The sequence below is a fragment of the Aethalodelphis obliquidens genome, unplaced genomic scaffold (assembly GCF_003676395.1).
Source record: "Aethalodelphis obliquidens isolate GAN/ISIS:26980383/991018 unplaced genomic scaffold, ASM367639v1 scaffold34, whole genome shotgun sequence".
Classification (NCBI taxonomy): Eukaryota; Metazoa; Chordata; class Mammalia; order Artiodactyla; family Delphinidae; genus Aethalodelphis; species Aethalodelphis obliquidens.
The window spans coordinates 19,733,125-19,755,389 of NW_020837978.1; the positions used below are offsets into that span (position 1 = coordinate 19,733,125).

A 22,265-nucleotide genomic window follows, 5' to 3' on the forward strand; every position below is an offset into this window, starting at 1 on the left:
CTTAGTTGCTCCATGGCATGTGGGATCCTCCTGGACCAGGGCTCGAACCCGTGTCCCCTACATTGGCAGGCGGACTCTCAACCACTGCGCCACCAGGGAAGCCCCCAGTGTATATCTTTCAGTCCTGTTTTAATATATATATTTTAAAATTTATTTATTTTTGGCCGCATTGGGTCTTTGTTGCTGCGCACAGGCTTTTCTCTAGTTATGGCGAGAGGGAGCTACTCTTTGTTGAGGTGCGCGGGCTTCTTGTTGCAGTGGCTTCTCTTGTTGCAGAGCACGGGCTCCAGGCGCACAGGCTTCAGTAGCTGTGGCACACAGGCTCAGTACTTGTAGCTCGCGGGCTCTAGAGCGCAGGCCCAGTAGTTGTGGCACACGGGCTTAGTTGCTCTGCAGCATGTGGGATCCTCCTGGACCAGGGCTCAAACCCATGTCCCCCGCACTGGCAGGCAGATTCCCAACCACTGCACCACCAGGGAAGTCCTAGTCCTATTTTAATATTTAATATTTATTTTTCAATAAATACATGCAATTAAATAAAAGCCACACACAAATACATGCAAACAGAGTTTGTAAAGTGCCCAGAACAGAACAATAACAGCTAACATGTATAGAGCGCTACCCTGTTTTACATGTATTATCTTTCAGTATTCAAAAAGAACCCTATTAAGTGTGCTTTATTCTTACCCTCATTTTTTAAATGGAGGATCAAGGACACAAAGAGATTAAATAATTTGTCCAAGGTCACCCAATGTAGCAGAGCTAGTACTTGAACACTGACAGTCTAGTTCCAGAGTCAGTGCTCCTAACTCCCTCTCAATAAATGATTATTGTGTTTCTGATAATTCGGCCGAAAGCAATATGCGCTTTTTCAACAGCTAGAGTGTAGAGATGGTTCACTTTAACCCATAAACAATCAAACCTTCTACATCTTTATTTGTTTTGTGTTGTTTTATGAGTTGTTGCCAAGCCTGGTCTCCTCCTTCCTATATTTGCACAATTTTTTTTTAACCTAAAAACATCTCTTTACATTTTTTCTAGATAAAATGTCAACCTGTTGATTTGGGATTGAGATTCCAGCTGTGAAGATAGTTGGGAATCTTTAGCTAAGCCATTGTGTTAACTATCCCTTCTAGTTAGGGATAATCGTTAAACCTTGTAAGCACACTTTCTGTGCCAACATGTAAATTACTGACATTAAAGAGAATACCACAGGCGCAAAATGGCATCACTTGTGTTAAAGCCCATGATACCAAAGAGGTAATTTGTCTGGGGCCTCTCCATTCCCCCACTTCGCCCCAGAGGAAAGAAAGGTAGTCTGCATGATAAAGATGCTTGCTTACCACAGCCCACTCCCCACCCAACCCTAAGAAGAAGTCCTTGTCCCAAAGGACCCATTCTTTTCTTTTGCTAATGACTTTCTTGTTCCACCATCCTTTCTATAAAAGCCTTCTATTTTGTACCACTCCTCCAAGAGCGATTCTACTTGCTAAATGGGATGCTGCTGGATTCATGAATCGCTTAATAAAGGCTATTAGATCTTCAAATGTTTTGGTTGAATTTTATTTTTTAACACTGAGAAAGGTGCCAAATAAGACAGTGATGGGTAAACCCTTGTAAAGATGCCACCCAGACAAGTTGACTCTGATATATTAACTCATCAACACTGTTTGGAAGGTTCAAACTGCTGATTCGTCTGTCAACATTTTTTCATCTTGTTCCCAAGAACAATATGACAGATTCTGCTCATCATTTTGCTGTAATTTCTGTTTTATTCAATCAATCTGCCACCACAACTGTACCCCACCATGCCCCCTTTTAAAAACAGACTGGATTGAAAAGATTTGTTTACAGACACATAACAGGACTTCTATCATCATTTCATTCTTACATAAGTCTTTGCAAACTATTTGTATAGTGGTGTTTATTCATGATTTTACCAAAAATTTAAATTTCAAATTTAGTGAAATTGAGCAGGGGGGGGGGGATGTGTTGGAGGGCCCTCCTGGGTACCAAAGCCTTTTCATGTTCCCCGTTTCTTGTTTGTAGGAAAACAAGCCTTCAGCTACACCTTCTCTGAGTTCCAAAGGGCAGATTCAAGCAGTTACTAAGTAAGGGAATGCAGGAACAAAGGAAAAGCAGTGAAGAAACAATAATGCAGTGATAAAACAGAGCCCTAGTTCCTCCTCAAGGGACATATGCAACAATCTGACCCACATCTTTGAGTTGTTCTACAGGAACTAAGGCCCCCACCTAGGGAGAGGATGGTAACTACTTACTGAGATCCCAGACTGGTTGGAACCAGAAGGCTGATGATTGAGATTCCTGGAGCACCACCCTGTCACCTTACCATCAACCAATCAGAAGAAAGTCATACACCCTGCAGCCAGCACCCCAAATGTTGCCTTTAAAAACTTCCCTGAAAACCATCAAAGAGTTTGGGTCTTCTGAGCACAGCCACCTGTTCTCCTTCCTTGGCCCTGCAATAAACCATTCTCTGCCCCAAACTCCAACCTTTCTCTGCTCCAAACTTCGACATTTTGGTTTGTTTGGCCTCACTGTGCATTGGGCACATGAACTTGGGTTTGACATTACCAGTCCCTGGTTTGAGAATTAAATTTTTTCCTCTTTTTGTGAAAATTTGAGATTTTTCCCCCAGTTTTTTTTTGTTTCTCCGTACGCGTCCTACGATTCCTCAAAGAGTAATTACAGTGACTCAGCACACATGTACCAATTCCTACAGTATCCCAGGAATGCATTTTGTCTAGTTCCAGACACTTAAATTCATTTAAAACATCTGTATTATTATCTGATGCTCTTACACACTCTTTTATTGTTTCCATTTTTTTCTTTGTTAAAACTTTGCAGATTACTAAACCTAGCTTTACAGAAAAGAAGAAGAAAAACAATTGGTTATTTTCCTTGCTTATTGTTATCTCAGCATTTATGCTTACTCCATAAAAGCAGCAAAGAATACTGCTTTTTCTGTTTCTTTTTCAATTCAAATGAACTTTTAAAAGCCCTTTCCCTCAGGATGGGGTGAGGGGACTGGAGAAGGTCCTTTTCTCACCTCCAACTTTGTTCGCCTCCTAGAGGAGGCTGCTACTGATCTGGAGTCATAAATAGTGAACAGGATGCTTCTGCCAGAGGGAGAGGTCATTAGAGTTGGCTTTTCTCTCTAGCTTAGTTGGTGCCTTCAGTCATTTGCTCTTTTTCTCGCTTCTATTTACATAAACCCTCAGGCATTCTCAGTTCCTGCCTGGAAGAAAGATTTCTGTCCTGAGCCTCAATTGTGTCCTGCAGCTGAGTTTACCGGACAGCCCTGCAGAGACAGTTATAGGAACCCACTAAGAATGAAGGGGTACCTGGTGTAGTATCCTATATGTTGTGTCTTGCATGGCTCCCTTGAGAACCTTGAAGCTGAGATGGCTTGGCCGAGGCAGGGTTAGATCAGTCTTATGTCCTCAGCCCAGGGCCTGCTTCCTAAATGTGTACCTGAGCAGTCACTCAGAAGGGCCCTTTGCTCGGTTTACTGCTCTGCTGTCGCCATCTTAAAACTACTCATAATTTTTTAACAAGGGGACTTGCACTTTCATTTTGTACTGGGTCCCCCAAATACGCAGCTGGTCCTGACCCAGGCTAATCACTACCTGCACTCAATCCCACCACAACTTCTAACCAAAACCTTCAGCTTCTTAAGGGGGAGTATATAACTTTCAGTTTGTTCTAGGTTTTAGCTTTTCAAACACTGTTCATGTAGGCTTTTGCTAACGTTGCATTCATTTTGAGGAATGTACTCCGTCTTTCATCTTTTGTATAAATCTTTAAAAATGCTGAACTCCTAGGAAAACTCTTTGTACTCACAATGGTTCTTCAGATGGCTCTCTTCTCTCTTCATTCTCACTGAGATTATTCACAATTTAGACTGGAGCTTATGTTTCTACTTTTCTTAACACTTTTGGAGTCCTAAATCATGGGGTATATTTTCTTCTTTTCACTGAATTGTTTTTCAGTGCATTTTCCAAAAATCTGTTTCATATCTAACCTATAAATTCCCCAAAGAAATAAAGATGTATTGAGCAAATCAATGACACAAATAAGGCATCATATAACTTCCCCTAATTCTCCTTTCACTTGAGGGCACCTGCCTTAGCTCTTTTCAAAGCCTATTTAATCGTACCTTGCTTGCCCACTTGTCCCTTTTCTTTTTCACTCATGTCGATGAAAAATTAATCAGTCGATCCAAAAAAGAAATGGGAAATTTTATGCTAGTCAAATTTGAGGATTATCACCTGGGAAGAGCATCTCAGAAAGCTCTGAGAACTGTTCTACCTGTTAGAAGTCGAGGCACAGTTATATAAGTTTTTTGAGACAGAGGGCTGTACATCAAATGACATATTATTGACAGTTTACATAATCCAGATCTAAGCGGCATCGTGTGGGTCATGTGACTTCTTACAAGACCAAGAAAGAATGCTGTCTTTTAAGGAGTATCTTGTTGATACTGGGAGAATGTTGCCCTTTACAGTTGAGCAATGGGGGAGGTTTGGTTGATGCATGATGCAGATACACAATGCACACTGAGGGGAGAGAGGAGGCCAAAGGGCAGAGATGTTTTTGCTTAAATTTCTCGTCTTGCAATAAAAATATAACTTCTATTTCACACAGGTAGAAAGAAAATGAGTCTTTCACACACCCCTTTCAAAATGATTTACCAAGTCTCTTGCAAGAAAATAGCCTTAGAACAGTAGAAGTAACTTCATTATCTCTAACAGATTGCTTGTGATTTCTTCTCAGTTCAAGAATGTGTCAACTATTTAGAGCAAAGTTCACCAAACTATGGTCCTCAGGCCAATTTGGGCCCTTGGCCTATTTTTGTCCTTCCTGAGAGCTATGAATTGTTTTTATGTTTTTTAAGGGTTGTAAAAACAAACACTATGCAATAGGGAAAGCCTAAAATATTTACTATCTGGCCCTTCACAGAAAAAAAGTTTCCCAGCCCTTGGTTTACAGAACAGTAACAATCTGCCTTCCCTCCCCACTGAGGTCATAACAGAAAAAATGACTCCAAGCTTTAGCAAAAGGAACTTGTGGTCTTCAACCTCCTCTGGGTCCTTCATCCTGTATTTCCTTTCAGTTCTGTCTCACTCTTCACAGCAGCTGTTTCAAACTATTTCTCCTGTGCTGAAGAGCACTCTCCTGAGCTCTGTACTCTAAGGGCAAAGCCCTTAGACCTTTCTGAGGAAAGTAGCCCCAGGCAAAGCATTTTCCCTGTAAAACGTTTGTGGTTTGGGCCATTTGCGAGAAGCCAATGTTGCTGCCCGGTCAGGAGTCAAAAAAGTAGCCGGGGTAAAGGCAGAGCCTCCTCTTCCTCCCCCGTCCCCCTCCTCCGAGAGGGTACAGTGGAACTCTTCCTAACAGGGATGCCCATTACAGTGAATACTGGCACACCCACCCAGTCAAACGCTCTCTTAGTGAGGACAAATGCTTATGTGAACTCAGATTATCCATCCAATTATCTGAGGCCTGCTGTTCAGCCCAGTTTTAGAAGTCCTGGGACCCAGACTGACTGGTCAGCTGCTGAGGTGGTCTCCTACGCTATTCCTGGATCCTGCCCCTTCGTGCAACATAATCCCACCTCCTTCGGTGCCTCTTCCAATCTGTGCGAGCCTTAATAGTGCACTTTCTGCTACAATCACCACCCGCGTCAGCTTCCCCTTATCTCACAGATGGCATTGCTCCTACCACCTTGCTAAGCCTCCTTTGGCTTTCCTTCTACCACAAGGGCAGAATGTCTCAGTGGCCTACCAAGGGGGAGGGGGAGGTGCCGTTGCCCAGGTGCAGGCCGTGAAGGATGTGTTGTCTGTAGCTATTTAAAAACAAAACCGCTTGGTTGGTCTGCTTTTAACCATCCCCAAACATTGGCAATGCTAAACAATGTCAGATAAAATACTCCTTGCTGGAAAAACTCTTTTGCTAGTCAGTTCTAAACAATTAACGCACTTATTGTTGAGTTTGCAAAATATATGTATAAGCTTGAAATGAACACATTTTTATTACTCCTTCTTTAATAAACATTATATTCTAGCTGGAAAGTAGTTCAGAGAACTCCCAGCCACAGAGTGGGCATCCAATACACCCAGCCTCAGCCACAGACAGTTGCTTTGGAGAGTCCTGTTTCTAGTGGAATCACTGGAGTTCCCTTTAGGTACAGTTCCTGTCTCTAGTCCGTGGGGTATTACAGTTTTGCTTCTAAACACTAGATTCAGAATAAATGATGGCACGTTGATTGTAGAGGTGGAGAAACAGAACTTGAGTTACTTCAATTCTGTCATTGTATATTTGACCATTTGGGATTTTTATGTGTTTAAAACATAAGACAATGAACAGTGCAAACTGAAAAGTGTGGTATTTTTGTTTGGTAAGTACAAATTTTAGTTCATACTTGAAATATTTTACTGAACTTGAGTAAACTCTTTAAAACTGACATTTCTTCTTTTAAAATTAATTGTTTAAAACTGGAGAATGACTAAAGAACATATCCACATCAGTGGTACAATTCAGTATTCTTCCTAAATTGTACTTTTGCATGTAATACAAAAGTATTAATGCATTACTTTTCCCTCTTTGTACTGTAATTTTTTTAATTAAAATTTTTTTACTCACATATGTACAAAGTTCAATAAGAGAAAATTTTTACTTTCTGCATTTACTTTCTGGCCATTTAATTATTTGTTTCATTTCATGATTCCTGAAAATAATGTGTTAAAAATGACCCACTCTAAGATGTAAATCAAAACTACAACGAGCTGTCACCTCACACGGATCAGAATGGCCATCATCAAAAAGTCTACAAATAATAAACACTGGAGAGGGTGTGGAGAAAAGGGAACCCTCCTGCACTGTTAGTGGGAATGTAAATTGGTGCAGCCACTATGGAGAACAGTATGGAGGTTCCTTAAAAAACTAAAAATAGAGTTACCATATGATCCAGCAATCCCACTCCTGGGCATATAACCAGAAAATACGAAAACTCTAATTCGAAAAGATACACAAATCCCAATGTTCATGGCAGTACTCTTTGCAATTGCCTGACATGGAAGCAACCTAAATATCCATCAACAGATGAATGGGTAAAGAAGATGTGGTACATATACACAATGAAATATTACTCAGCCATAAAAAAGAAAGAAATAATGTCATTTGCAGCAACATGGATGGAAGTAGAGATTATCATACTAAGTGAAATAAGTCAGACAGAGGAAGACAAATATCATATGGTATCACATATGTAGGATTTTTAAAAATTACACAAATGAACTTATTTACAAAACAGAAATAGACTCACAGATATAGAAAACAAATTTAGGGTTACCAAAGGGGAAAGGGGCGAGGGAAGGATAAATTAGTTTGGGATTAACAGATATACACTACTATATATAAAATAGATAACAAGGATCTACTGTATAGCACAGGGAAGCATATCCAATATCTTGTAATAAACTCTAATGGAAAAGGATCTGAAAAAGAATACCTGAATCACTTTTCTGTACACCTGAAACTAACACATTGTAAATCAACTATGCTTCAATTTAAAAAAAATGATCCACTCTAAATAAACTGTGGTACATCCAGACAGAGGAATATTATTCAGCACTAAAACAAAATGAGTTATCTAGCCAGGAGAAAACACGGAAGAGGCTTAAAGGCATATTACTAAGTGAAAGAAGCCAATCTGAAACAGCTACATATTATATGATTCCAACTATATGACATCTGAAAAAGGCAAAACTCTGGAGAGTGTAGAAGGATCAGGGGTTGCCAGGCATTGTGGGGGAGAAGGGGGTAAATAGGTGGAGCAAAGAAGACTTTTAGGGCAGTGACAATACTCTGTGTGATATTATAAAGATGTCTACATGTCATCGTACATTTGTCCAAACCCACAGAATGTACTCCAGCAAGAGTGAACCCTAAGGGACTATGGACTTTGGCTGATAAAGATGTGTTAGCGAAGGCGCATGAATTGTAACAAATGTACCACTCTGGTGGGGATGTTGATCATGGGGGAAGCTATACATGTGTCTGGGGCAGGGAGGATTATATGGGAAATCTCTGTACCTTCCGCTCAATTTTGTTGTGAATCTAAAACTGCTCTAAAAAGGCAAAGTCTCATAAAATAAAAAGAAGGTCCACTCTGGGTGTCTAATAAGCTCAGTACACCTCTGGGTGACCCTCTTCCAGTCCACAAGGCTTTACTTCCTGTGCTCTCCCACCTTCCCAGATGCCACCCTTGCCCCACAGCCTCATCTGCCTCTCCCCCACTACCCGTGACCTTTCCCTGTCTCCTTTGCAGCAGCATTTAAACGTGGTTTAAATGTTCAGTCATTTTCCTATCTGGATCTTCCCTTCACTGCCAGATTTCTTGAGTTTTCTGTCTGGCTCCACGAGTTCACCTGCTACTCTAGCCTCAACCCACTGCAGTGTGGCCGCTGCACCCACCAGGCCACTGAATCTTTTCTTACCAAGTCTAATGGCAACTTCTTATCGATAAATTAATGGTCACTTTTGACTATTTCTTAAATTACTTGACTTCTGACAGTCGATCAATGCTAAGTTCTTAAATGCTCGCCTCCGAGATACCACGCTCGCCTGGTTTCTCCCGCCTCTGACGTTGCTGATTCCCAGCCTTCCTTGCTATCTCTTTTTACTCCGCCTGTCTCTTAAGTATCTGAGGTCCTCAGGCTTAGGTCTTGAGCCCTCTTATCTCCCTCTCCACAATCTCCTCAAGGGATCTTATTCACCTTCAGAGTGAGGACACCTGGGCTCGAAGAAGTGGCAGATCTATCCAAGGTCACACGGTATGACAGCATCAGAGTGACAGTTATGTTTAACAAAAGTCTACTGTGTGCTAGGCATTGTGTTGGGCACTGGGGATACAGATTCGAATAAGATGCTATTCCTCCCCCTCCAACTTTTGCAACCTGTATGGCCCTTCCCCTCTCCCATTCCATCTGCCCCCTCCCTATCTAGTGTCTACTTATCCTTCACAAGTCAATTTAGGATGCCCCTTCACCTGGGAAGCTTTTCCTGACGACTCCTAAGCCTGGCTGGGCTCTTTCCCCCTCCTTTGGGCTTCACAGCACCCTCTACTTACTCCCTTGCATTTCTCATGTTGCCTTGTAATTATTTACTAATCTGTTCTTCCCCACTGGCCTCCATTTCTTATAGTTGTAAGATCTTTCCTCTGCTTGAGCTGAAAAGAGCAGAGTAAGCCATGTTACTAGGAGCCACACCAACTTTTCCACTTTTCCAGAAAGGCCAACTGCCAGGGCAATTGATAGTAATATCATTGAGGGCAACAGACTGTGTCTGCGGGCACCATCCTACCCCCAACACCTAGCAAATTAAACTGGCGTATGGTAATTGCTCAGAAATTGTTTGCCTTATGAAGAATGAATGAAGAAATAAATGAACCACTTGACTTTATGCCAAATATTGGAACAGAACTTTGAGAAATGTCCTATTTCCCAGGCAGAGAAAAGGTAATGAGTCAGAAGGTTATTCTGTTTGAAGGGAGGTAAGGGGACTAGCAGACTTCTGGAAGTCTCCACCAATCCAGCGATTCTGAATTTGATTTAATATAGCCCATGTATGGGGAAATAGGATCTATTTTTTTTGTTGTTAAAATTCTGAAAAACGTTACTTTGCATAGTTATTAATGAAAATCTAGTTTGCTCGATAGGTGAGAAAATCAATGTAGCATATAGATTGTTAGATGAATGAGTCTTTCCAATTCAAGTCCTGCTTTTAATTAGATTAGAGAGCACTGCCACCTAGTGGGTAGTAAAAAGATTCTTCCTGAAACTATGTGCCATGAATACTGTTTGGTAAATTATTGTGAATAAGGTTATTAATATTCTGAAACTGAATCTAAGCAAGCTATTTCAGGAAGAATCCTGTTGTCCCGGTACTTACTTTAACTTGGGAGATCTGACTGACTGCTTATCATGGAGTCAACATAGATTCCTAATAAGCAAAGTTCAAGATTTCTTTGACATTTCTTGTCCTTCGAATACATCCCACTAAGAGTGTAGGGAGTACTATGTTCAAAACGTACTTGAATTAATTCTTTTCTCTATGTGGTTACATTATCAATTTGATGCACAATTAGAATTAGTTTAGGGTTTGCTTTTGTGCGTTCATTTTCATTTAATTTTTTCCAACATTTTACTATAAAATTTTCAAACATAGAGAGCAGCAGAAAAAAATTTAAAGTGAACACTTGTATACCCACTGCCTAAATTTACCACTAACATTTTAGTATATTTGCTTTATCACATTCATCTAAACAGCTCTGTATCCATCCGTGTATCTTATATTTTTGAAACATTTCAAAATAGATTGCAGATACTGGTACATTTCCCACTATATACTGCCACATCCACATCAATAATAGAGTTTTTGATTTAATTTTTTTGCATTTGTAAAACATTTAGAGAGTTCAAAAATTTTATATAGACTCAAAAGACTCACTCCCATCCTGCTCCCCTCTCCTAAGTAATGACTTTCTATTTTCATCAGTTTCTTATTTAGCTTTTCTGTGTTTCTTTTTTAATAAATAATAAGCAAATACACACACACCTATATTCTTATTTCTTTCTTTACTAAAGGTAGAATGCTATATATACTCTCTTACTCTACTCTTTTCATTTTATGATATATTCTAGGAATTCTCCATCTCAAAGAGCTTCCTAATTCTTTTATTATGGTTTCATAGTACTACACTGTGTAGTGAAACCATAATTATTCAACCTGTTTCCCATGGGTGTGCAATTATAGGTTGTTTCCAGCACTTAAGTATTATAAATAAATAATGCTATAGTGAAAAGCCCTGAGCACATGTTGTTATAAATGTATAGCGGTATATCTTCAGAGTAAATTCCCAGAAGTGCAACTGCTAAGTCAAAAGTCAATGTGGGGCTTCTTTGGAGGCGCAGTGGTTGAGAATCCTCCTGCCAATGCAGGGGACACGGGTTCAAGCCCTGGTCCGGGAAGATCCCACATGCCGCAGAGCAACTAAGCCCATGTGCCACAACTATTGAGCCTCTGCTCTAGAGCCCACAAGCCACAACTACTGAGCCCGTGTGCCACAACTACTGAAGCCCATGTGCCTAGAGCCCGTGCTCTGCAACGAGAAGCCACTGCAATGAGAAGCCCACGCACTGCAACGAAGAGTAGCCCCCGCTCACTGCAACTAGAGAAAGCCTGTGCGCAGCAACGAAGACCCAACGTAGCCAAAAATAAATAAATAAAATAAATAAATTTATATATATATAAAAAGTCAATGCATATATAGACACTGTAGAAATGCATTGCTGCATATTACCAAATCCCATAGGGCTTTTATCATTTTGCACTGCCATTAGCCATGTATGAGAGTGCCTGTTTTCACCAAGCCTCACCTACAGAATGTTCTATCAGTTTTCTGCTGTGTAGCAAACAGCTACAATCTTTTTTTTTTTTAATGGCTACAATCTTAGTGGCTTAAAATGAAACATATTTACTATCTTACAGTTTTCGTGTCAAGAATCTGAGCACAGCTTGACTGGACCCTGTGCTCAGGGTCTTACACAGAATTAAAGGAGGTGTTGGCCAGGCTGTGTTCTCATCTGAGGGCTCTACTGGGGAAGAATCTGGCTCCAAGCTCATTCAGGTTGTTGGTAGAATTCATTTCTTTGAGGCTATAAAACTCATGGTGGCTTGCTTCTTAAAGGACAGTAGGAGAATGTCTCTACCTTCAAGAAAGGTCTGAACCTTCTGCTGAAGGGCAACCCACTGGTTAAGTCAGGGCTCCAGGATCATTCCCCTTTTGATTAATTTAAAAACAACTGATTTGGGACCTTAAATACATTCATAAAATTCAATTGTCTTTGCTATATAACATAACCTATTCAAGGTTATAACTCCAGAGGTCAAACATCATGGTGGGGGGCATTTTAGAGTTTTTTGTTTGTTTGTTTGTTTTTTGTTTTTTGTGGTACGCGGGCCCCTCACTGTTGTGGCCTCCCGTTGCGGAGCAGAGGCTCTGCAGCCATGGCTCACGGGCCCAGCCGCTCCGCGGCATGTGGGATCTTCCTGGACTGGGGCATGAACCCGTGTCCCCTGCATCGGCAGGCAGACTCTCAACCACTGAGCCACCAGGTAAGTCCCTGGGGGGCATTTTAGAATTCTGCCTACCACAAGGATGTTGTCAAGTCTTCAAATATTTGCTAACCTGATAGGTGAGAAACGGTTTCTCAGTGTTTTACTTTGCATATAGCTTCTTATGAGTAGAGTTGAGTATTGTTTCATATATTCAAGGACCATTTGTATATCTTTTTCTGGGAATTGACTGTTCCTGTCTTTTGCCCATTTTTCTATTGAGTTGCTGTCTTTTTTCTCTTTCAATGTTTTAGAACTCTGTAAATTAGAGAAATCAGCCCTTTACCTGTGAAATACATTGCATCTATTTTCTCTCAGCTTGTCATTTGTCTTTTGTCTCCAAAAATTGATTGGTGCAAATATTTGTGGTTGCCCAGGTTTTTATGGTCAAGCACTTTGCACTATTTCTATCTCTTCCCCCGTTTTAAGTTAATTTTTTTTTTTTTTTTTTTTTGCGGTATGCGGGCCTCTCACTATTGTAGCCTCTCCCGTTGCGGAGCACAGGCTCCGGACGCGCAGGCTCAGCGGCCATGGCTCACGGGCCCAGCCGCCTCGCGGCATGTGGGATCTTCCCAGACCGGGGCACAAACCCTTGTCCCCTGCATCGGCAGGTGGACTCTCAACCACTGCGCCACCAGGGAAGCCCTAAGTTAATATTTTTAAAAGATGTATTACTGAAAGTTTCAAACACATATGAGTAGAGGAAACAGAATAACGAATCCTCATGTATTCATATACACTGACTTCAACAGTTATCAACACTAGGCCAATCTTGTCTTATTTACACCAAAGACTCTCGACTGGGGGTGATTTTGCCCCACAGGGGATATCTGTCAATGGCTGTTGACATTTTTGATCATCACAACTGGGCAGTGCTCCCGGCAGCTAGTGGGTAGAGGCCAGGGATGCTCCTAAACAGCATACAACGCACAGAGCAGCCCTCCATAACAGAGAGTTATCTGGCTCAAAGTGTCAATGGTGCCCATGTTAGAAAGCTTAACTTATACCTTTACGCTTCCTTCCCACAATGATTATTTCAAAGAAAATATCCAATAGGTAAACACTATTTACAGATAAAGCCATTACAGTAAAAAACATAATACCATTATTACACCTAATATCTTAACATCATAAAATATCCAGTCAGCATTCAGATTTCCCTTATTATTTCATTTTTTTTTACATTTGGTTATTCCACACAAGATCCATGTATTGCACCTGTTATTACGTCTCTTTGTATTCTACAAATCCTTCCTTCTGCTTTTTTTTTTTTTCTCCTTCTCATCTTGCCATTTAGTTGTTTAAGAAACCAGGTCATTTGTCCTGTAGCATTTCCTATACTTTGGATTTCGCTGATGGCATCCCCATGGTGCTTACCACATTTCTGGCCCCAGTATTTCCTTAAACTGGCAGTAGATTTCCAATTCACATTCAATTTGGGGGTAAGAATACCTCATGGGTGGTGCATTTATCTTTAAAGAATTTTCCAGGAAAAAGCCAGTGAATCTTTGTTTCTAAAGGTAACTTTGCTGATCTGGAAAATAAATTCTGAACTCTTGACATTCTCATATTAGAGGATTTAAGAGCAAAGTCTTTAGAGCTCATACTCTCAGCAGTTTTCTCAGATGGCAGCTTCACCCAGGATGATGGCCCTTCTAGGCACTTACCCAAGCCTCAAGAGTCCCATGTAATTTTCCTGCCTACAGCCCAGTGCCTAAACGAGATGACCTGAGACTAAGATGAATGACTTCAAATTTCCTGACAGCCTTGAACAAGCTGTATCTAGTCTCTTGGGGATAAAATAATAAACGCTACCCTAGGGAGACAGAAAAGACAATCTGATTTAAAACAAGGTGTTCATCCTACTTGTCAGAAGTAAGGATTTAGTCAGAAGCAAGTTCTAAAGGGGATTAAGGGTCTTTCTATGTGCGCATACAGGTGTGCAGGGATCAACACATCCCAAAGTCACTGGAGTGGCAGCCAGTTAGAACAACTGCCGTCCTGCAGATTCATGTGTAGAAGGAGACTTTGCTGAGTAAGCTACATTTCCAAGCTTCCTGTTAATACCCAATAGTGCGTGTGACAGGATTCTGCAGAGGCCATCAGCACCCAGCAGCCAGCAGCTTCCCAGGTGCCACCGGCCCCCACATCTTGGGCAATATTGTAGTAGAATACCCCTCTGGTCTCAGGGGAGACACCTCCCAGGGAATAGCTCCCTCTGGCACCCTAGAGGGTGTATCTCAGGCAAGTTCCAGAAGGAAGATTTCCAGCCAGTTCCCTGGGTGCAGCACCACAGGGGCCTCCCTGCCACTGGCATGCCCTCTCCAACAAGGTCTAGATCTCGGCTGGGGGCATGGGGTCTGCCTTGGATGCTGTGTTTTAGATGCAGGAACAGGGGCTGCTCCTTATATTACACTCTTGAGAGTTCTCTCTGCTTCCTTGGGTGCTGAGATAGAGCATCTAAGGAATTTCCTCCTTTCTGAGATCCAGATCTCATTGGAGAGGATGGAAAGGACAGTGGCAGAAGTTGCTGTGGTGCTGTGCTGGCGGAACTTGTGGGAAAATCTTCCCTCTGGAACTTGACAGTGAATCTGGGGCCGAGAGGAAATAAATCGATACCTGGCACACATTCTGACACCAGCCCTACTGTTCAGTTTGTCTGTGGCATATAGAAAAAATAATTTTGTTAACTTTGCAGGTTTTTGTGCTGATGAAAGTGAAATGGCACATGTGAAATGCTGCGTAAAAGATACAAATGTTAAGATAGGATTAAACATTATTTGGCTGTAAGGATGCCTGTCCTTGGTTTCAGGCTCTCCGATGCTAATTTTGTTGAATTTTCTCAGGCCACTTGAAGCTTTTCCTGAGCCCAAGCTCTGTTTCTGCTTTGGTATCTGCTGAAGCACAGTCACTTGGTGGCAGGTAAGGTGGTTCTAGCCTCCTACAGGTGAGGGGTTCTGTCTATATTCTCCTTCAGCACCCAGGCAGCCTCTCTCAGGAACTGGCCTGTTTTATTTTCTAGCGTTATTGTATGATTTACACACAATAAAATTCACTTATGTTAAGTATACAGTTTAATGAGTTTGGGTAACTATATACAGTCTTGTAACCACCATCACACTAAGATATAGAGCATATCCTTGATCCTCAAAGTCTCCTTGGCCTCAGCTACTTTTGATCACTTGAACTACACCCTTGCATTTTCCACTTTCAATACTCAGACTCCCTTTCTGTGCTGGTCACCACGTTTCATTTTTCTGAGAAACATCCCTGTTTTTGTCTATTTTGCAGAGTAGACGTAACCGACAGGTTTAGAGTTCAATAACTAAAGAGTCTTTTCCTGGCTCAAATGCAAAGTGTCCATCATACGCTTTTTCTTAGTCATTTTACCCCCACCCTCAAAGTGTGGTGATCTTTAATGATCTTGTTATATTTTTTAATGCCTGAAGGAGACCTCCTGGGGTAGCAGCCATCCACCGTTTTCCAGGAACAGCCCTTATACCTGGAGTGGGGTGAAGTGGCATGTCTATGGGACAATGCATCACACCACCTCCCACCATATACATGTCTAAGCCAGAGCTTATTGGACCACCTGACCCAAGCAGAGTCAGTCAGATTCTCGTTCCCAGGAATTTCAAGGGTGGACCATAGGGGCACAGACTGTCATTGGAGCTGCACTGCACTATGGGAAGATCCTGGAGACACAATCTAAGCACTCCTGCTGTTGATCAGAGTTGTCCCCATGGTTTCGTCCTTTCCCATTCCATGAACTTTCCCTTTCTTTCCTGAAGTTAACCAATTAATGTCTGTTGTGTGCAATCTGAGATATTTTACTAAACTGAAACCTCTACTAACTGGTACAATTTCCCCTCAAAGTAGAAAACAATTGTTCTCTTACTGGCCGACAGAAACCTAGTCCCAAGAGCTACTGAGAAGGGAAGTATAATGTAGCTTACTTGACCAGGCTTCTTCCTGTACTGGGAATCCATCTACCCAGAAGGTCTCCTGCCCTTTCTGAACACAAGTCTGACCACTTTTCTTTCAGCCAGTCTTAAGCCTTTTCCCTACCTCAAGATTTTTATTGTTTTTTTAAATATATGCTATTATTTTCATTCATATTTCCTAATGTCTGTGAATAAAATTCTATGTCTCCTGTATTATTTCTGACAAATGTGTTACTGGAACACATTTTATATGTTCAAAAACATAATATAACAGGACAGACCTTCCTGAGATTGGTGATGTATAATGTCAAAAGTTAAATTTGGGCCTCATATATCAAAACTTACTTAGAAATACTTCTTTTCATTGAGAACAAGATAAACAGATTTTTCAAAGAAAAGGGGTTTTCTCCTCTTGAGAGCCCTTTTAAAATGCAGGAGCTGCTTAGCATTGCTTCAAATACAATAAAGTTGAAATGAAATGACCATAAAAAGGAAAAACTACACAAATTGCAGAATGGCTTAGGTAGTTGCTTTGCATTTGTTCTAGAGTATATGCTGGCTACTCCCACTCTGAAGTGAGGAGCAAGCAGCTGAGAAAGGTAGAGTGGGAAAGCTGAAAAGCTTTCTGTTATGGGTTGAATTGTGTACCCCCCCAAATTCCTATGCTTAGGTCCTACTGCCCCGTACCTCACAATGTGACTTTATTTGGAGACAAGGTCTTTACAAAGGTAATCAAGTTAAAATGAGAAAATCAGGATGATCCTATCTTAATCAGTGTGGGCTGGTATAATAAAAATACCAGCGGGACTTCCCTGGTGGTCCAGTGGTTAGGACTCCGTGCTTCCAATGCAGGTGGCATGGGTTCGACCCCTGGTTGGGGAGCTAAGATCCCACATGCCGCACGGCGTGGCCAAAAAAAAATTACCAGAGACTGCGTGGCCTATACAATAAACATTTATTTCTCTTGGTTCTGGGAAGTCCAAGATCAAGGTGCCAGGAGATTCCGTCTGGTGAGGACCTATTTTTCAGTTCATAAATGGCCATGTTCTCACTGTTTCCTTATATGGTAGAAGGGGTGAGGGAGCTCTCTGGGGTCTCTTTTATAAGGGCACTAATCCCATTTATGAGGGCTCCACCTTCAAGATCTAATTATTGTCCAAAGGCCCCACCTCCAAACACTATCACATTGGGAATTAGGTTCCAACATATGAATCTTGGAGGGGCACAAACATTCAGTCTATAGCTGACCCTAATCCAATACGACTAATGTCCTTACAAAAGGGGAGATTTGGATATAGACACATATAGCAGGAAGATGATGGGAAAAGGCACAGGGAGAAGATAGCCATTGACAAGTCAAGGAGAGAGATCCTTCCCTCATAGCTCTCAGAAGGAACCAAGGTCTGCTGTTAGAAAACAGAGCTGCACTCACTCACCTACACATAAAGCTCAACAATTTTTGGTTCCTTTATACTAATAAGACACAAGACATAATTTGCTCTCTCCTTCATATAAGACATTCCTATTAACCCATCAGCCGAGTATGGACCGTAGTGTACTCCCAGGCCTTCCCATTCTAAGGGGACCCAAATAAATTCTCAGTCAAGGTCCAGGCAAGGCTTTCTTGCCCATTGTGATGGCTGATTTTATGGGCCAACTTGACTGCACCACAGGGTACCCAGATATTTGAACAAGCATTATTCTGAGTGTTTCTGTGAGAGTGGTTTTTTTTTTTTTAACATCTTTATTGGAGTATAATTGCTTTACAGTGGTGTGTTAGTTTCTGCTTTATAGCAAAGTGAATCAGCTATACATATACATATATCCCCATATCTCCTCCCTCTTGAGTCTCCCTCCCACCCTCCCTATCCCACCCCTCCAGGTGGTCACAAAGCACCGAGCTGATCTCCCTGCGCTATGTGGCTGCTTCCCACTAGCTAGCTATTTTACATTTGGTAGTATATATAAGTTGTGAGGGTGTTTTTGAATGAGATAAACATTTAAATCAGTAAACTGAGTAAAGCAAATTGGCCTCCATAATGTGGGTGGGCCTGACTCAATCAAATGAAAACCTCACTACCTCCCCTTCCCCGTTCAAGAGCACACTTTCCTGCCTGGGAGCCTTTGAACTGGTCCCTGGTTCTACAGCAGCTACAGGTCTTTGGACTCAAAATAGACATTGGATCTGCAGATTTTAGACTTGCCAGCTTCCATAATCATGTGAGCCAATTCCTTATTTATATATATATATATAAAATATACCCTATTGGTTCTGTTTCTCTGGAGAACCCTAATACACCCATCCTTCCTTACATAGCCAACAATTCATTTTCATCATACAAATTTACCAACTAACTTTTGTAAAATTACTGCTATGGATTTTGTGAAATATTTCTCTATGTTCAAATCCTTTCAGAAATGGTCTGGGTTTAAGGAATAAAATATAAATAAACATCAAATGAAAGAGAGATTAAGAAGAAAATTTCTGCCTGGAATGCACTTGTTTTGAGAAAAGAACACTGACAGGCCATCATAAAAATTCAACAGTTGGGGTTTCCCTGGTGGCGCAGTGGTTGAGAGTCCGCCTGCCGATGCAGGGGACACGGGTTCGTGCCCCGGTCTGGGAAGATCCCACATGCCGCGGAGCGGCTGGGCCCGTGAGCCATGGCCGCTGAGCCTGCGCGTCCGGAGCCTGTGCTCCGCAACGGGAGAGGCCACAACAGTGAGAGGCCCCCCTACCCCAAAAAAAAAAAAAAAAAAAAAAAAAAATTCAGCAGTTACTTTATACAAATGACAACAAGTAGACCGAAATATGTCTTCTGTAAATAATGGACATCTCAGGATCAATACTCACTGTTCTGACACCACCCTTTTAAAGTGAGAATGAAATATACAACGAGAAGAGAAATTATAATGGCTTAAGTAAAAGGTTTATGTTCATCATGGACTGCACTCATTGTGTGTTTTATTTTTCATTTCCTTGGTGCTTTGTAATCACCTGTTAACTATCTTTTATAGCCGATTAGTCATCTTTAAAATTACTATGTGTCTCATATTACCTATTATTAAAATGTTATCTTAACAATAAAAACCTTAATTCTGATACATTGAATTTCAACATTTTTTCCTACTCTCTTTTTTTTTAACCTTGCACATGTCACAGGTAACCTAAAACCTAAGTTAAACTATTTGAATACAATTCAGAGCTGGGGAATTGGGTAAAATGGATGCTCTACAAATGATCTTACATGAGCTTTCTGAATCAGAATGTAACAAATTATTATTTGTTCCCCTTGGCCGTTTTCAGAAGGATAGAGATTATCATGTAAAAGTCAGGCAATTTCTGCACTCTGGCTGAAAACCTTGGGAATTTAGTTTAGCCTTAATAAGTAATAACAAAATTTTAAAAGGTTCTATTGCTTTTCATTAACATTTTATCATTATTCTTTATACCATGCTAAATGATTTAGCTTTATTTTTCTATTATCATACAGTATTGTGTTTCTTTCTTCCTTTCTCTTTCACAAACTGATAAATGCTCTTGGGCAAGATAAGAAGACACAGCCCTACAATGCCCAGCAACGGAGTCTGTGCTAAGCTACAAGTGGCTAATAGAAAGATTACATAAAAATACCCATAATTTTTCAAAACTTGTATAGTGGAAGACTGCAATAAATTAAAGGATTATATATGCGTTAATATCACTGCATAAACTTAACCCTATCAATACCCATCGTTTCTTACTAAAGATAAGACACTATATTTGGATGCCTAGAGAAAATTTCTGATTAAATGATTAACTACTTATCACTTTTTCCAGATATCTGCAAAATTGTTTCCTTATAAATTGTTCTTCAAAAGCAATAGGAAAGGATACGGTGAATTCCCTGGAGGTCCAGTGATTAGGACTCCGCACTTTCACTGCCCAGGACCCGAATTAGATCCCTGGTGGGGGAACTAAGATCCCACCAGTCACAAGCAACACGGCCAAAAAACAAACAAACAACAAGCATATGTTTTGGAGACATTCCCCAGTACTTCGAGGGTTTGAGGAAACTTTGTCTCTTGAGAGAGGAATATTTTTAGAACCTCCCTCTTTCCACATGTGGACTTTGAGTCAGAAGATCTGAAGTCTCAGTCTACCACTGCCTAGTTGTGTGAGATCTTGGACTTGTGACTTAGCCTCTCATTCTTATAAAAAAGGGAGTAGAAAACATTTGCCCTACATGGCTACTGAGAGGATTCAATGGGATAATGATAGTTTAGAGCAGCCAGGTGCCATGGAAATAAGATGTGAGCCACAAATGTGAATCACATCTGTAATTACAATTTTTTCTGGTATCCATATTAAAAAAATTAAAAGTGAAATTAATTTTAACAATATTTGTATTCAACCCAATATATCCAAAGTATTATCTCAACATGTAATCAATACAAAAAATTATGGAAACATTTTACATTCTACCTTCTTTTCACACTAAATCTTTGAAATTTGGTGTGTATTTTACATTATAGTACATTTCAATGAAAACTAGACATATTTCAAGTGCTCAACAGCCATCATGTGGCTGGTAGCCACCCAAATGAATAGCATAGGTAGATATCTGAATTAATTTGTCACATCAACTAGTTGATCATTTAGCAGGCAAAGCGTAAGGGATCTTACCTAAGCTGGTGACATGGTTGTTGCAGGGGCTTCAACCCCAATTGTGGGGGCTTCACAATTTTTCCTAAGGGAGGCATCATCTCCTTTGGTATGCTGAACTTAAAGAAAGTCAAATAACACTAAAATGTATAAAGTTAATGCCTCTCCACACCATTCCAAAATTAACCAATACTATTAACAACTCCAGATAACATCTGGGGAGGTGTGCTTCATAAGACGTTTAAAAAATCAATTCTTTTATTGCCTCTAGATTTTCAACTATGATAACCTCTACATTCTACCCCTCTGTTTTGGTTACCATTTTCATACAGAAGACATTTTTCTTTCCCAGCTTTTTAGTTCTGTTAAGAAATAACATTAGGTACTTTGCTTTATACAATACTTAGTACAGACTGCCTGAATATAACTTTTTATATATTTTAAAATATATACTTACTATTTGGGCTCTTTTCATCAGTGATGCCTTTTTATCATGTGGCTGAATGAAGAAATTAGAAGTCAGATTTAGTTTTGACTGGCTGGTGTTTCAAAGTCAAATTACACAGTCAAATTACAAGGTCATCAAAATTCTTACTCGGAAACTCAGTCGTCTACTGACAGTTTTCAAATCAGTGGGTTGTTTCCTTTATCTAGAATTTATATTAAATGTTACATTTCACCCCAAAGAAAGCTAGATTTTGAGCTCTGTCAGAAAGAAATACGGGTGGGGCGGGTGGCAGGAGGTGGGCACGCAGTGTCTGCAGCGTATACAGCTGAGAAAGCATTTCCTAAAGGCGGTGCTGTGCGTAGTTAGTAGATAAATATTTCCTGCCTTCTGAGAATGATAATCCTATGAAAAGTTAAGAAATGAGAAAACAGACTTGTATTATAGTAGCTATGGTAGGTGTAAACAAAAGATTTAACAAGACTCCAGTAAACCGAAATGTACTACGCCCACAAAGAAAGTTGAGAAATTTGTAAAACGACTTAAAAAAAAAAAAAGCTAGACGTAATTATTATTAAGACTTTCCTGCTCCTTCAGATTGCAACGGCAGTTATTTTCCCGGCGCCCAGAACGGTACTTAGTACGTACTAGGTGCTCAGTGAATAGCAGGGTTCATTGCAGGATTAGGCCTTCCGGCACTACTACCGCACCACAATGTAGTCAAAATACAAAAAACCAAAATATAAAAGCTCTTAATACAATTAGGAGTCCGCGGAACGAGGGTTTTACAGAAAAATAAGCCGTACTACATATACAATATTTTGTTCTCCCAGTGTTTACAACTAGTGGGCGCAGGTCTTTTCCCCGCTTGTAAAAGTCAAAAAAAAAAAAGAGGATTCTACTCTGAAGGGAAGTTCCGAGCACTGGTCAGAGGGCAGGATCCGAGGACACTAAAGAATTAGGAAGGAGAAGCCCCAGGATATTCCAGCCCAAACACACGCTACGCCCACCACGCAGGCGCAGGAAGGGG

General features: G+C 40.7%; 1 long non-coding RNA gene across 1 annotated transcript; it reads right to left on the minus strand.

The window, feature by feature from the left end:
- Positions 1-80: 80 nt before the first annotated feature.
- Positions 81-22,231, minus strand: LOC113631812 (uncharacterized). Its single transcript, XR_003437577.1, has 4 exons — positions 21,386-22,231; positions 21,248-21,289; positions 20,812-20,909; positions 81-124 (listed from the first exon to the last, which is right to left on the minus strand). It is a non-coding gene; the product is annotated as an uncharacterized LOC113631812 (long non-coding RNA).
- Positions 22,232-22,265: the final 34 nt, after the last annotated feature.